Below are 15,651 nucleotides of genomic sequence, written 5' to 3' on the forward strand. Positions count from 1 at the left end.
GATGCTTTTGAACTGTGGTGTTGGAGAAGACTCTTGAGAATCCCTTGGACTGCAAGGAGATCCAACCAGTCCATCCTAAAGGTAATCAGTCCTGAATATTCATTGGAAGGACTGATGTTGAAGCTGAAACTCCAATACTTTGGCCACCTGATGCGAAGAGCTGACTAATTTGAAAAGATCCTGATGCTGGGAAAGATTGAGGGCGGGAGGAGAAGGGGACGACAGAGGATGAGATGATAGGATGGCATCTCCAACTCAATGGACATGAGTTTGAGTAAACTACAGGAGTTGGTGATGGACAGGGAGGCCTGGTGTGCTGCAGTCCCTGGGGTCGCAAAGAGTCGGACACGACTCAGCAACTGAGCTGAACTGGTTGGCTGCACTGGGTCTTAGTTGTGGCAGGCAGGATCTTCATTGTGGTGCAGGATTCTCTGTCAAGGCGCCCAGGCTCAGTAGTTGTGTTGCTCAGTTTTAGTTGCCTCTTGGCAGGTGGGATCTTAGATCCCTGACCAGGGATAGAACCCGTGTTCGCTGCATTGGAAGGCAGATTCTTAACCACTGGACCACCAGGGGAGTCCCCTATCTGAATTCTTGGCTGCAGAATCCTTAGAATAATTCAGTGATTGTTTTAAGGTACTAAGTATTGGGATAATGTGTTTCGCGGCAAAAATAACAGGCGGGAACATTTTACTGAGAATGGGGAGGCCAAATTTCTGCAGCTTCCTGGCTGGTAGAGGGACAGGACAGCGGGTTCCCGGCCATTCTACACTTACCACGACTCCCAGTACTCCATCTCACCCTGAACTGGAGTCACGTGCAGATGGGTCTGTCTGTCTGTCCTATATGACTGGCTGTGGCCCTGCCCAGGGAAGACGGCAGGACCTTCCAGTTGCCTTGAGTTTTCAGTGTCCAGCACAGAACCTGACATGAGGGAATCAGTAAGTGCTTGCCAGGTACCTGCAGCCCACAGTTGGTCTGACGTTTATTTCACCAGGAGCGGGGATCTCGAACTTTGTCCTTGTTCACCAGGAGCAGGGATCTCAAAATTCTTCCAAGGACATGGGATGCTAGATGGAAACTCTTCCTGGCCACCTCACACAGAGACGTGGCATTGTGCTGAAGGCAGTTTTTCTAAAAGCATTTTTGTGGACACAACATTTTGATTGAAACAATGACCTGATCAAAAATGAGTATTCCACAGTTGCTGTTTTTTTTTTTTCTTTTCCTATAGTGTTGGTGATTTTTTTGCTTCTTAAGGCAATTTTCAACTGTGTGATAATTTTTAAGCATTTTGTCCATTTTCAGAACTTTTTCAGGTTTTTTTTAACCTAATTGTAATTTGCTTTAGCCTACCTTACTGCTTTTCAATATTTAAAATAGTTGGAAGTTGTAACTGTCTAAAGGTATCACTGATGAGGGGACTGCTTGGGCCTATGGACTCAGAATCACAGAGGAAGAAAGCCAGAGGAGGCCCTTTACTGGGGTGCTTGGTTTGTGGATTCTTTACTGTCTGGGTCACTGCTTTGTGTATGGATGAAGCTCTGAGAAGGGGGTTGTTCAGGGTCACACAGCTGCTGGCCTAGTGCCCCTTTCCCCTGTGTTCCTATTCCATGTGTGAGCAGAAATGGTCTCTAGGTGGGATTATGTGAGTTGTTTAAATCTTTCTTTTGCATGTTTTAAATTTTCTAATGTTTATATAAGAGCATGAATTGCTTTGGGTGCAAGATAAAAATGAAATGAGTGCAATTGTACAGTAGTTTGAACATTCTTTGGCATTGCCGTTCATTGGGATTGGAATGAAAACTGATCTTTTCCAGTCCTGTGGCCAGTACTGAGTTTTCCAAATTTGCGCTCATTTTACATGTTAGCAAGATAATGCTCAAAATCCTTTAAGCTAGGCTTCAACAGTATGTGAACCGAGAACATCCAAATGTACAAGCTGGATTTAGAAAAGGCAGAACCAGAGATCAAATTGCCAACATCTGTTGGATCATAGAAGAACCAAGGAAATTCCAGAAAAACATCTGCTTCATTGACTAACTAAAGCCTTTGATAGTGTGTAACACAATAAACTGTGGAAAATTCTTAAAGAGATGGCAATACCAAACCACCTTACCTGTCTCCTGAGAAACCTGTATGTTGGTCAAGAAGCAACAGTTAGAACCAGATATGGAACAATGGACTGGTTCCAAATTGGGAAGGGAGTAACGTCAGACTGTATATTGTCACCCTGCTTATTTAACTTACATGAAGAGTACATCACGTGAAATGCCAGGATGGATGAAGCTCAAGCTGGAATCACAATTACTGAGAGAAATATCAACAACCTAAGATATCCAGATTACACCGGCTGGATGGCATCACTGACTCAATGGACTTGAGTCTGAGTGAACTCCGGGAGTTGGTGATGGACAGGGAGGCCTGGCGTGCTGCAATTCATGGGGTCACAAAGAGTCGGACACGCCTGAGCGACTGAACTGAACTGAACTGAATGGAAGAAAGTGAAAAGGAACTAAAGAGCCTCTTGATGAAGGTGAAAGAGGAGAGTGAAAAAGCTGGCTTAAAGCTCAACATTCAAAAAACTAAGATCATGGCATCCAAGCCCATCTCTTCATGGCAAATAGAAGGGGAAAAATGGAAACAGTAATAGACTTTAATGTTTTGGGCTCAAAAATCACTGCAGATGGTGACTGTAGCCATGAAATTAAAAGACAATCTAGACAGCATATTAAAAAGCAGATTTATCCCTTTGCTGACAAAGATCTGTATAGTCAAAGCTATGGTTTTTGCAATAGTCATGACTGGATGTGAGAGTTGGGTCATAAAGAAGGCTGAGCACTGAATAATTGATGCTTTTGAACTATAGTGTTGGAGAAGACTCTTGAGAGTCCCTTGGACATCAAGGACATCAAACCAGTCAATCTTAAAATAAATCAACCCTGAATATTCATTATAAGGACTGAAGCTGAAGCTCCTGATGTGGCCACCTGATGTGAAGAGCCGACTCACTGGAAAAGCCCCTGATGCTGAAAGATTGAAGGCAGGAGGAGAAGGGGGTGACAGAAGATGAGATGGTTGGATGGCATCACTGACTCAATGGACATGAGTTTGAACAAACGCTGGGAGATAGTGAAGGACAGGGAAGCCTGGCATGCTGCAGTCCATGGGCTTGCAAAGAGTCAGACACAACTAAGCTACTGAACAGTACAACAACACAACGCAAGATTAAAAAACAACAATAACACAGTAAAAGAACACACACACGCACGCACGCACGCACGCACGCATGCATGCACACACACACACACACACACACACACACACACACAGTATCACTGCCCACACAGATCCCAGCCTTGAGCCACAGGGTCCAGGGAAAGCCAGTATGTTGAGAGTACACAGATCTCTTGGACCTGCCTGCCCAAGTGAGCCCCAGTTCCCAGAGATTTCGTGGGACCATGAGTCCCAGGGAGTCCCACCAGAGGGCAGCAGGGAGCTGGCTGAGGCTCTAGTGAGTCCCTCCACTGAGAATGTCCCTGAGGGTTCAGAGGCTCCATGGAGAAGAATTTAGGTCAGATTCTGAAGGAATAGAGTGGGAAACCTGCTTTAGGCTTGAGTGGAGGGATGGCCTGTATAGAGCTAGGGAGGCAGGAATTAACAGGTCAGAATTGCCAGATGTGAAGATGGGGACTAGACGCTCCATGCAGGCAAGGAGGGATGGTGTTTGTTTTATGCAATCACCTACAGTAGTAAGTACCCTTAGACCTGTGCCTGGCATATAATATGTATTGATCAAATGCACAGATGAAGATACTGTTGGGTAGGACAAGAGAAGAAAGGGAAATGGTAGTAAATGTTTGAGTTGAAGACAGAAAGGAATTTTTACTTATTGAGCACCTTCTATTTGTTGGGCCATATACTAATAATAAGGTCTTTAGGGACTTCCCTAGTGGTCCAGTGGCTAAGACTCCATGCTCCCAATACAGGGGGTCCAGGTTTGATCATTGGTTAGGGAACTAGATTCCAAATGCTGCAACTAAAAGATTTCACATGCCGCAACTAAAACCCGGTGCAGCCAAATAAATAAAGTATTTTTTTTAAAAAGCTTATGGCTTAGTGATATGTTATTTCAGCAGAACTGTCTTATATATAGTCCTTCCCTAGGACCAGTCAAGAGAAAGAAACTGTGAAAGTGTTAGTTGCTCAGTCTTGTCTGACTCTTTGCAGTCCTACAGATTGTAGGTAGCCCAGAAGGCTCCTCTGTCCATGGAATTCTCAAGGCAAGAATACTGGAGTGGGTTGCCATTTACTTCTCCAGGGGATCTTCCAGACCCAGGGATCAAACGTGGGTCTCCTGCATAGAAGGCAGATTCTTTACTGTCTGAACCACCAGGGAAGCCTCTGGACAAAAGCTCTTATCATGGGTGGTGATGATTTGTCCTGATAATTAGGTTGTAAAGGCCCTTGGACAGATGTAGAGAGGTGTGCTGGTGAAGTCTAGGCCAGGCCATGTTACTAGCCACACGGTCTTAGGAGACCCAGTTGCTCTCTGTGGGCCTCTGTATCCTCCTCTCAAAATGAGGATTAAAAACTGTTGCCCTGCCTACCTCCTAGAGATGCTATGATCAGAAAAGGCGAGAAAGCACACAAGACTGCTGTGTTTTAAATTCCATTCAGTTCAAATATTTGTAATTGTACTCAGCCAAAGAGCATGTAACTTAAAAAAAAAAATTACTTTGTTTTTATAAACTGAGAAATTTGCCATGACTAAGGAGATAGGCTGGGAAAAATTCACATCTTGTTTTGATCAATTACAGGAGGTATTGATCCAGAATGGAACTGGCACCATGTATTTACGCTGAATTCAAATGTTACTTCTTAGCTTATAGAAAGTCTTTTCTTATATAAAATGAAAAATTTGGAAAAGAATTCTTTAGGGCCTGATAGCTTGGTAGTGCAGAGAAGGCAATGGCACCCCACTCCAGTACTCTTGCCTGGAAAATCCCATGGATGGAGAAGCCTGGTGGGCTGCAGTCCATGGGGTCGCGAAGAGTCGGACACCACTGAGCGACTTCACTTTCACTTTTCACTTTCATGCATTGGAGAAGGAAACGGCAACCCACTCCAGTGTTCTTGCCTGGAGAATCCCAGGGACAGGGGAGCCTGGTGGGCTGCTGTCTATGGGGTCGCACAGAGTCGGACACTACTGAAGTGACTTAGCAGCAGCAGCAGCAGCTTGGTAGTGGTGCTTGATAGTCAGTAGTGGTGCTTATTAATCTTGGGTGTACATTAGAATCACCTGGGGAGTTTCAGGGCCATACCAATGCACCAAAACCAATTATATATATATATTTAAGGACTTATTTATTTATTTTTGGCTGCACTGGGTCTTTATTGCAGCTTTTTCTGGTTGTGGCATGCAGGGGCTACTCTAGTTATGCTACCTGGATTTCTTGTTGTGATGCCTTTTCTTGCTGAAGAGCACAGGCTCTAGGGCATGTGGGCTCAGTAGTTGAGGCATATGGACTTAGTTGCCCTACGGCATGTGGAATCTTCCCAGACCAGGGGTCAAACCCATGTGCCTGCATTGACAGGGACAATTAGCCACTGGACCACCAGGGAAGTCCAATACCAATTACGTTGCTTGCGGCAGGGCACAGGGATTTTTGCTGAAGTTCCCAGGTAATTCTAACAGGCAGTAAGGTCCATAGGTACATGAAAGCATGATACGAGAAAGCTAAAATGGGAGAGTGGCTAAGGTATAGAGTTTGAAGACCCTGAGCTCACCTCTTCTCTTGGGCACAGCAAAATTACAACTATTTGCAGGGCACTGTTGATGAGAAAGACCTGAGATCTAGCAGAAATGGTCTTCTACAACTCAAGATGTGAAGAAGGAACCACAACAAGATAGCTAAGAGGGGTGGAGTCACAGGAAAGTCAAGACCCCCAGGTGGGCGACCCTCAAACAGGAGGATAGCTACAATTGCAGAGGTTTCCTCAAGGAGTGAGTGGCCTGAGCCCCGCATCGGGCTCCTTGACCTGGGAGTCTTGCACCGGGAAGACAAGACACTGGAACATTTGGCTCTGAATGCCAGCAGGGCTTGCTTTCAGGAGAGCCAGAGAGCTGTAGGAAAGACACTCCACTCTCAAAGGGTGTACAAAAGCACACTAAGTCTAACAGACAAGCAACAGCTAACAGTTTAGAACCATGAAACTAGCTCTATAAGAAATGTTAAAAAGGACTTCTCTAAGCAGAAAAGGTCACTACTACATATATGAAAAGGAAAAAAAATCTCATTGGTAAAGGCAAATGTCCAGTGAAGATGCTTTGACTATGCCAACAGAGGTCCATATAGTCAAAGGTCCATATAGTCCATTATCTTCACTGTACAACTGCCTTTACCAATGAGATTTTTTTCTTTTCATTATTATAATTTTTTTTTTTGGTACAGTGGAGATAAATCAGAATAAAGCTAGAGGAAGGTTGAAAGACAAAAGCAATAAAATCACTTATGTCTTCAATAAGTAGTTAAGGGATAAACAAAACAAAAAGATATAAAAAGTGATGTCAAAAACAGTAAATGTGGGGACTGTGTGGAAGAGTAAAAATGCGGGTTGTTAAAACACATTGAAATTTGAGATCAGCAATTTAAAATAGTAACATACATATAAAGATTGCTATATATAAACCTCATGTTAACCACAAACCCAAAATCTACAACAGATACACACAGAAAAGAAAGGAATCCAAACTTAACACTAAAGATAATCTTCAAATCAGAGGGGAAGAGAGCAAAAGAAGAAGAAAGGAACAGAAGAAATACAAAAACAACCCTCAAATGAACAAAATGGCAATAAGTACATACCACTCCTGGGTATTTATCCAAAGGAAATGAACGCACGAAATGGAAAAGATACGTTTCCCCTTGTGTTCACTGTGGCATTATTTACACTAGTCAAGATATGGAAGCAGCCTGAGTGCTCACCACTAGATGAATGGATGGAGATGTGGTGTATATAAATACAATGGAATATTACTCAGCCACAAAGAGGAATGAAATCTTGCCTTTACTGAAGATATGGATGGATCTAGAGGGTATTTTGTTAAATGAAGTATGTCAGACAGGGAAAGACAAATCCTGTATGATTGCACTTACATGTTGAATCTAAAAACAAATGAACGAAGACAAAAACAGAAACAGCTATAGAAGACAAAAAAGTGGTTGCCAGAGGGAAGGGGACCCCGGCAGAGGAGAGAGAAGTAAGGGAGATTAGGAGGCACAAATCTGCAGTTGCAAAATAACTGAGCCCGGCCTGAAATGTGCAGCGTGGGGAAAATAGTCAATAATTATGTAATACTTTTGTATGGTGACAGACGGTAACTAGACTTACTATGGTGATCATTTTGAAACGTATAGAAATATTGAATCACCATATTCTATAACAGGAACTCACATAGTGTTTTTGGTCAATTGTACTTCAAAAACAAACAAATGACTCATAGAAAAGAGATTAGATTTGTGTTTACCAGAGGCGGGCAGTAGGAGGAAGGGGAATTCCATGAAGGCCCTCAGAAGATACAAACTTCCATTTATAAGATAAATAAGGGGATATAATATATATAACATAATAAATACATACAATACTGTTATATGAAACTTAAGAGAGTAAGTTCTCATCACAAGGAAAAATACTTTTTTGTATTTTTAAAATTTTATGTATGAGATGAATGCTTATTAAATGTATTGTAATCACCTCATGATATGTCTAAGTCAAATCATTATGCTGTATACCTTAAACTTATACAGTGATATATGTCAATTATATCTCAATAAAACTGGAAAAAACAAGACAGCTAGGAAGACACTGTCTAATTGAAATATAATGTGGGCCACAAAATGTTAACTTGAACTTTTGTAATAACCACTATTTTAATAATATATTTTATATAACCAACATATCCAAAATATTATTACTTCAACATGTAACATTATAAATAAGAATGAGGCTATAAATAACTAAGAACTAAGTAATAACTATAGTTATAACTAAGAACTAAGTTATTATAAATAAGAACTAAAGAGCCTCTTGATGAAAGTGAAAGAGGAGAGTGAAAAAGTTGGCTTAAAGCTCAACATTCAGAAAACTAAGATCATGGCATCCGGTCCCATCACTTCATGGCAAATAGATGGGGAAACAGTGGAAACAGTGGCTGACTTTATTTTTTGGGGCTCCCAAATCACTGCAGATGGTGATTGTAGCCATGAAATTAAAAGACGCTTACTCCTTGGAAGGAAAGTTATCACCAATCTAGACAGCATATTGAAAAGTAGAGACATTACTTTGTCAACAAAGGTCTGTTTAGTCAAAGCTATGGTTTTTCCAGTGATCGTGTATGGATGTGAGAGTTGGATTATAAAGAAAGCTGAGCGGCAAAGAATTGATGCTTTTGAACTGTGGTGTTGGAGAAGACTCTTGAGAATCTCTTGGATTGCAAGGAGATCCAACCAGTCCATCCTAAAGGAGATCAGTCCTGGGTGTTCATTGGAAGGACTGATGTTGAAGCTGAAACTCCAATACTTTGGCCACCTGATGTGAAGAGCTGACTCATTGGAAAAGACCCCAATACTGAAAGATGGAAGGCAGGAGAAGGGGACAACAGAGGATGAAATGGTTGGATGGCATCACCGACTCAATGGACATGAGTTTGGGTGAACTCCAGAAGTTGGTGATGGACAGGGAGGCCTGGCATGCTGCGGTTCATGGGGTCGCAGAGAGTTGGACACAACTGAGCGGCTGAACTGAACTGAACTGACTGAAGAATGAGGTATTTTACATTTTTTATACTAAGTCTTCAGAATCTGCTGTGTATTTTATTCTTTTAAAAATATTTATTTATTTGGCTGAACCGAGTCTTAATTGCAGCATGTGGGATCTTGTTCCCTGACCAGGGATCAAACCCAGGGCCCTGCATTGGCAGCATGGAGTCTTATTAGCCACTGGACTACCAGGGAAGTCCCTATTTTATTCTTCAGAGCACATATCAATTGAGACAGTGCAGGCTAGCTACAATTCAAGTGGCCAATGGCTATTGTTTGAGGTAGTATGGAGCTAGAATATACAATCATTTTTCCTAATAATTTATTGGATTATGTTACTAGTAATTGCTAGAATTTCTAAATCTTATAAAAACAATTAGAATACATGTATTGCTTTTATTGTTGTTTTTACACTTACAAGTTTAAATCTAAAACAAAGTTGTTATAACACTATCAGTAAAGCTTTGTGGTTTTCATCATATAGGTTTTATGGATAGGTAAATATAGGTTTTATATTTACATATCTTTACAGGTATGTTTTGCATATATTTTTTCTTTTGCATATATATTTTCTTTCATTTCTAAATTGTTCATATTTTTGCTACTATTATAATGGGGGAAAGAGTTCAACTGCTTATTAAACTATTAATTTTGTGATATTAGCTTGGACTTGAGTTCCTTATTAATTTTAAGTGTTTGAGGTTCTCCATGTTTTAAGACATTATGCCCTATTGCCTGCAAATGAAGATAATTTTATTTCCTTCCCAATACTTAAATCTTTTATTTCTGTTTCAGGTCTGACTATATTGGCAAGAACTTCTAAAACAACATTAATAATAGCATCACTATAGGTATGCTTGTTCTTTTTTAAAAAATGTTTATTTTAATGAGAATATCTTTAAATGTTTCATTGTTAAAGAATGTGTATGCCAGGACTCATACATACACGGTGGTCCCTGGTGGTCCATGCTTAGGACTCTATACTTCCACTGGTGGGTGGGGAACTAAGTGTGGCCAAAAAGAAAAAAAAAAAGTGTGAGTTTGAGAGAAATACTCTCAAAAGAAACATTTGGTTATTTGTAATTTTCTAACACATTTCTTAAATTTTTTATTTTGAGATAATTATAGATTGCAAACAGAAGTTTGCAAAGACAGTAAAGAAGTCTGTATTTACCCTCCATCAAAGTTTACCAATGTTTACATCTTACGTAACTGTGGGACAATATAAAAATTAGAAAATCCACATTGGCACATTGGACAGTAATGTGTCCATTATTCTATAGTCTATAGAATACAGACGATTCCATTCTGTTGTCATTTTACTTTATTGCCACTTTACTTTTTAAATTGAAGGATATTTGCTTTATAGAATTTTGTGGTTTTTCTGTCATACATCAAGAATCAGCCATAGTTACACCCATATCCTCTCCCTCCTGAACCTCCCTTCCTTCTCTCTCCATATCCCACCCTTCTAGATTGTCACAGAGCCCCAAAATACATAGCCAGTGGGAATTTGCTGTTGTCGTTTTATCCATCTGTGTAACCACCATTGCAATCAAAATACAAACCATTTCGTCACTACAAAGATCTCCTTCATGCCACTCCTTTATCCACATCTGTCCCCTTCCCGTCACCATCCTTCACCTCTGGCAACCACTGATCAGTTCTCCATCTCTGTAAGTTTAAAAATTTGAGAACGTTATGGGATCAGACAATGTGATCCTTTCAGATTGGCTGTTTTTTCCACTCACAATAATGCCCTGAGATCTATTCAAATCGTCATGTATCAACAGTTTGTTCCTGCTTTTTACTAAGTGTATTCCATGGTACAGATGTACCACAGTTTTTAAAACAATGCAACTACTACAGGACAATTTGTCTGTTTCCAGTTTGGTTTGTTGTTCAGTCACCCAATGGTGTCCAACTCTTTGCGACCACCCGGACTGCCGCATGCCAGGCTTCCCTGTCCTTCACCCGCTTCCAGGGCTTGTTCAAACTCATGTCCATTGAGTCAGTGATGCTATCGAATCATCTTGTCCTCTGTCGTCCCTTTCTCCTGCCTTGAATCTTTCCCAGCATCAGGGTCTTTTCCAATGAGTTAGCTCTTCGCATCAGGTGGCCAAAGTATTGGAGCTTCAGCTTCAGCATCAGTCCTTCCAATGAATATTCAGGATTGATTTCCTTTAGGATTGACTGGTTTGATATCTTTGCAGTCCAAGGGACTCTCCAGTTTGGGGCTATTACCAAAAGTTGCTATGAACAATCACATACAAGTTTTCATGTGGACATGTTTCATTTTTTCTGGGATATTCAGGAGTGAGAATGCTGGAACATACGGTAAGTGAATGTAGTTTTTTGAGAAACTGCCAAACTGTCTTCCAGGATGGCTATACCATTTCACATTCCCACTAGCAATTTGTGAGAGAGACAGTTTCTCTGCACACTCACCAGCATTTGATATTGTCACTATTTTTCATTTAGATTCTAACATAATTTTTAAAATAAGTGATGGTTTTCTCAAATACATCTTCTGATATTTATTGAGTTATGTATACATACATAATTCCATTGTCTCTCTTATTGGATCTCTTGGTAAAGTGCATGATTTTATCCATAAATATACAGATATATTTTTCCCTCTCAACAATGCATTTTACTTTTGGGGGGAGTAAGGGAGAAAAAGCAGGGTCCCACTGGAGTTTACAAAGAGTATGACAGTAGTCATATAGGATGGGAAGGCCCCCAAGATTCTCTTTTTTTACTGATTTCTATAATTAATGAAAATATGACATATATAAGTGCCTATTACTTTTGTTGTTCAGTTGCTAAGCTGTGTCTCTTTGTGACCCCATGAACTGCAGCATGCCAGGCTTAACACATAGTATTCAATATACGTCAACTGCCTTTTCTAGCAGAATTCTCCACAGGCTATGCTGTACCTGGACATAACCATCTTTCTCCTTTCAGGGAGTGAAGGTCACCTAGAAAACTAGGCAACTGGAAGTGCAGCCCAGTTTGGGCAATGCAGTTGGCTGGCTGACTCAGTGCATAGTCTGTCTTCCCCATCTTCCCCACTCCACTGGGTCCGGGAGGGGCTGAGACTACAGTTTCCCCAGTGTTTGTGCAGGGGCCTAGCCAGCCTGTCACAGCAGATTCATGTGGAGGGCTGTGGGCTGCAACGCTCTAGTGTACAGTCCCCTCTTTCTGATGATGATAATTGTACAAAAAAAAAAAGCAGACGTGCATGCTGGCTTCGCCAGCTGTCCTCAGGATCTCAGTAGCCTTGCTGTGCTCAGCATTCTGGAAATCCACATCATTCACAGCTAGAACTTGGTCCCCTTCCTGAAGTCCTGCTCAGTGTGCATCAGAGTCAAGAATCACCTTGGCGATGAAAATGTCTTGCTGGGAGGCCCTTCCTACTCAGATGTGAAATCCCAACTGAGCCCAGGGGGCTTTTTCAGTGTGACCATTTGGGGCAGAAATTGGGGCAACTCATTGCAGTCTGCATGGTATACTCTCTCACGAGGAGGAATCCATGCAGGAAAACCACTAGGTAGTCATTGGAAGGAATCTGGCTGTTTATCTCCAACAAGACTCCACGAGCAGGCCTCAGCCAGTTCAGGGTTGGCTCACTGCCAATTCTACATATAGGTTTTCTTTCTTTATTTTTTAAAAGCTATTTATTTATTTATTTTTGGCTACATGGTTTGTGGGATCTTAATTCCCTGACCAGGGATTGAACCTGTAGAAGCATTGAGTCTTAACCACTGGACCATCAGGGAAGTCCCTATAAATAGGTTTTACTTGGTAAAAAAGTCAAAAAGGAACACAGGAAAAAGTAAATCTCTTCCTATTGCTGTCACTAAAACAATCACTTTAATCTTTTTCTTGTGTTTTCATCTAGGGACTGTAACTTATATATATGTATATAAGGTATATATACATATATATATATTCCAGTTTTATAACATTGTGTAAGTTTAACAAGTAAATAGATGGGGAAAGAGTAGAAACAGTGTCAGACTTAATTTTGGGGGGCTCCAAAATCACTGTTGATGGTGACTGCAGCCATGAAATTAAAAGACGCTTACTCCTGGGAAGGAAAGTTATGACCAACCTAGATAGCATATTCAAAAGCAGAGACATTACTTTGCAAACAAAGGTCTGTCTAGTCAAGGCTATGGTTTTTCCAGTAGTCATGTATGGATGTGAGAGTTGGACTGTGAAGAAAGCTGAGCGCCGAAGAATTGATGCTTTTGTACTGTGGTGTTGGAGAAGATTCTTGAGAGTCCCATGGACTGCAAGGAGATCCAACCAGTCCATTCTAAAGGAGATCAACCCTGGGATTTCTTTGGAAGGAATGATGCTAAAGCTGAAACTCCAGTACTTTGGCCACCTCATGCGAAGACTTGACTCATTGGAAAAGACTCTGATGCTGTGAGGGATTGGGGGCAGGAGGAGAAGGGGACGACAGATGGCTGGATGGCATCACCGACTCAATGGACGTGAATTTGAGTGAACTCTGGGAGTTGGTGATGGACAGGGAGGCCTGGCGTACTGCAATTCATGGTGTCGCAAAGAGTCAGACACAACTGAGCAACTGAACTGAACTGAAGTTTAACAAGTACAATGTGCTGATCTGATACACTTACATATTGTGAAATGATTACCACAGTTCAGTTGGTTAATACCTCCATCACCTTTCATATTTACCAATTCTTTTTTGTGGTGAGAATATTTAAACTCTAGTCTCTTAGCAACTTTCAAGTATATAATCCAGCACTGTTAACTCTAATCACCTTGCTGTATATTAGATCCCCAGAACTAATTCATCTTATATAATAACTGGATTAATTGTATCCTTTGACCAACATCTCCCCTTCCCCCACCTTCCAGCCCCTTGCAACCACCATTCTACTGTTTCTATGAGTTTGGCTTTTTAGCTTCTATATATAAGTGATATTATGCCACATTTGTTTTTCTGTGTATGACATTTCACTTACATAATACCGTCAAGATCTAACCATGTTGTCACAAATGGAAGAATTTTCTTCTTTTCATGACTAAAATTTTAAAATATATACATCTCACAACTTTTATTCATTCATCCATAGATGGGCAGTTTGGGTTGTTTGCATATCTTGATTGGAGAAGGAAATGGCAACCCACTCCAGTGTTCTTGCCTGGAGAATCCCAGGGACGGGGGAGCCTGGTGGGCTGCCGTCTGTGGGGTCGCACAGAGTCGGACATGACTGAAGTGACTTAGAAGTAGCAGCATATCTTGATTATTGTGAATAATACTACAAGGAACATCAGAGTGCAGGTATCTCTTTGAGATCCTGATTTCATTTCCTTCGATTATATACCAGAAGTGGGATTGCTGGATCATAAGATAGTTCTAAGGAATCACCATACTGTTTTCCACAGTGACTACAAATTTAAATTCCAGCCAGTGCACAAAAGTTTCCTTTTCTCCACATCCTCACCAACACTTGTTATTTCTTGTTTTCTTGATGCTAGCCATCCTAACAGATGTGAGGTGTTATATCATTGTGGTGTTGATTTACATTTCCCTGATAATTAGTGATGTAGACCATCTCGGCCATTTGTGTATCTTCTTTGTCCATGGAATTCTCCAAGCAAGAATACTGTAGTTGGTAGCCATTCCTTTCTCCAGGGGATCTTCCCAACTCAGGGATTGAACCTGGGTCTTCTGCATTGCAGGCAGATTCTTTACAGTCTGAGCCACCAGGGAAGCCCACATCTTCTTTGGAAAATGTCTACTCAGTTCTTCTGCCTATTTTTAATTTCTTTTGGTTATCGAGTTGTAGGAGCTCCTTACATATTTTGGATATTAACCTTTTATCACATATATGATTTGCAAATATTTTCTTCCATTCTGTAGGCTGCCTTTTCACAAAATTGACTGTTTCTTTGCAGAAGCTTTAGTTTGATGTATTCTTGTTTATTTTTTTTTGTTGCATATGCATTTGGTGTCATCTAAAAAATCATTGCCAAATCCAGTGTCAAGGAGCTTCTTTCTTATGTTCTCTTCTAGTTTTATGATTTCAGGTCTTGTAATTAAGTCTTTAATCCATTTGAGTTCATTTTTGTGACTGGTTTATGACAGGGGTCCACTTTCTTTCTTCTGGGTTGACTGTCCAGTTTTCCCATTTACTGAAGAGACTGTCCTTTACTCACTGAGTCTTCTTGACTCCCTTGTCAAACATTAGTTGACAGTTTATGTCAGGGTTTATTTCTGGGGTCTCAATTCTGTTCCATTGTTTTTTGTGTCATTTTAATGGCAGTGCCATACTGTTTTGATCACTGTAGCTTTGTAGGATAGTTCGAAATCAGAATGTGTGATCCATCCAGCTTTGTTCTTCTTTCACAGGCTTACTTCAGCTACTCAGGGTCTTTTGTGGTACCATATGAATTTTTGGATTTTTTTTCTGTTTCTGTGAAAAATGCTATTAGAATTTTGATAGGGATTGCATTGAATCTATATATGGCTTTGAGTACTATGGACATTTTAACAGTATTAATTCTTCTGATCCATGACCAGGATATCTGTCCACTTATTTGTGTTTTCAGTTTTCTTTTGTCAAAATCTTATAGTTTCCAGTGCACAGATCTTTCACAACACTGGTTAAATTTATTCCTATGTATTTTATTGCTTTTGATGTTACTGTGACTAGAAGTATTTTATTTCTTTTTCAGACATTTTATTGTTAGTATATAGAATTACACTGATTTTTAAAATTTTATTGTAGTTGATTTATTTGATTTACAGTGTTGTATTAATTTCTGCTATGTAACAAAGTGACTCACT

Source organism: Capricornis sumatraensis, chromosome 16 (assembly GCF_032405125.1).
Source record: "Capricornis sumatraensis isolate serow.1 chromosome 16, serow.2, whole genome shotgun sequence".
Taxonomy (NCBI): Eukaryota; Metazoa; Chordata; class Mammalia; order Artiodactyla; family Bovidae; genus Capricornis; species Capricornis sumatraensis.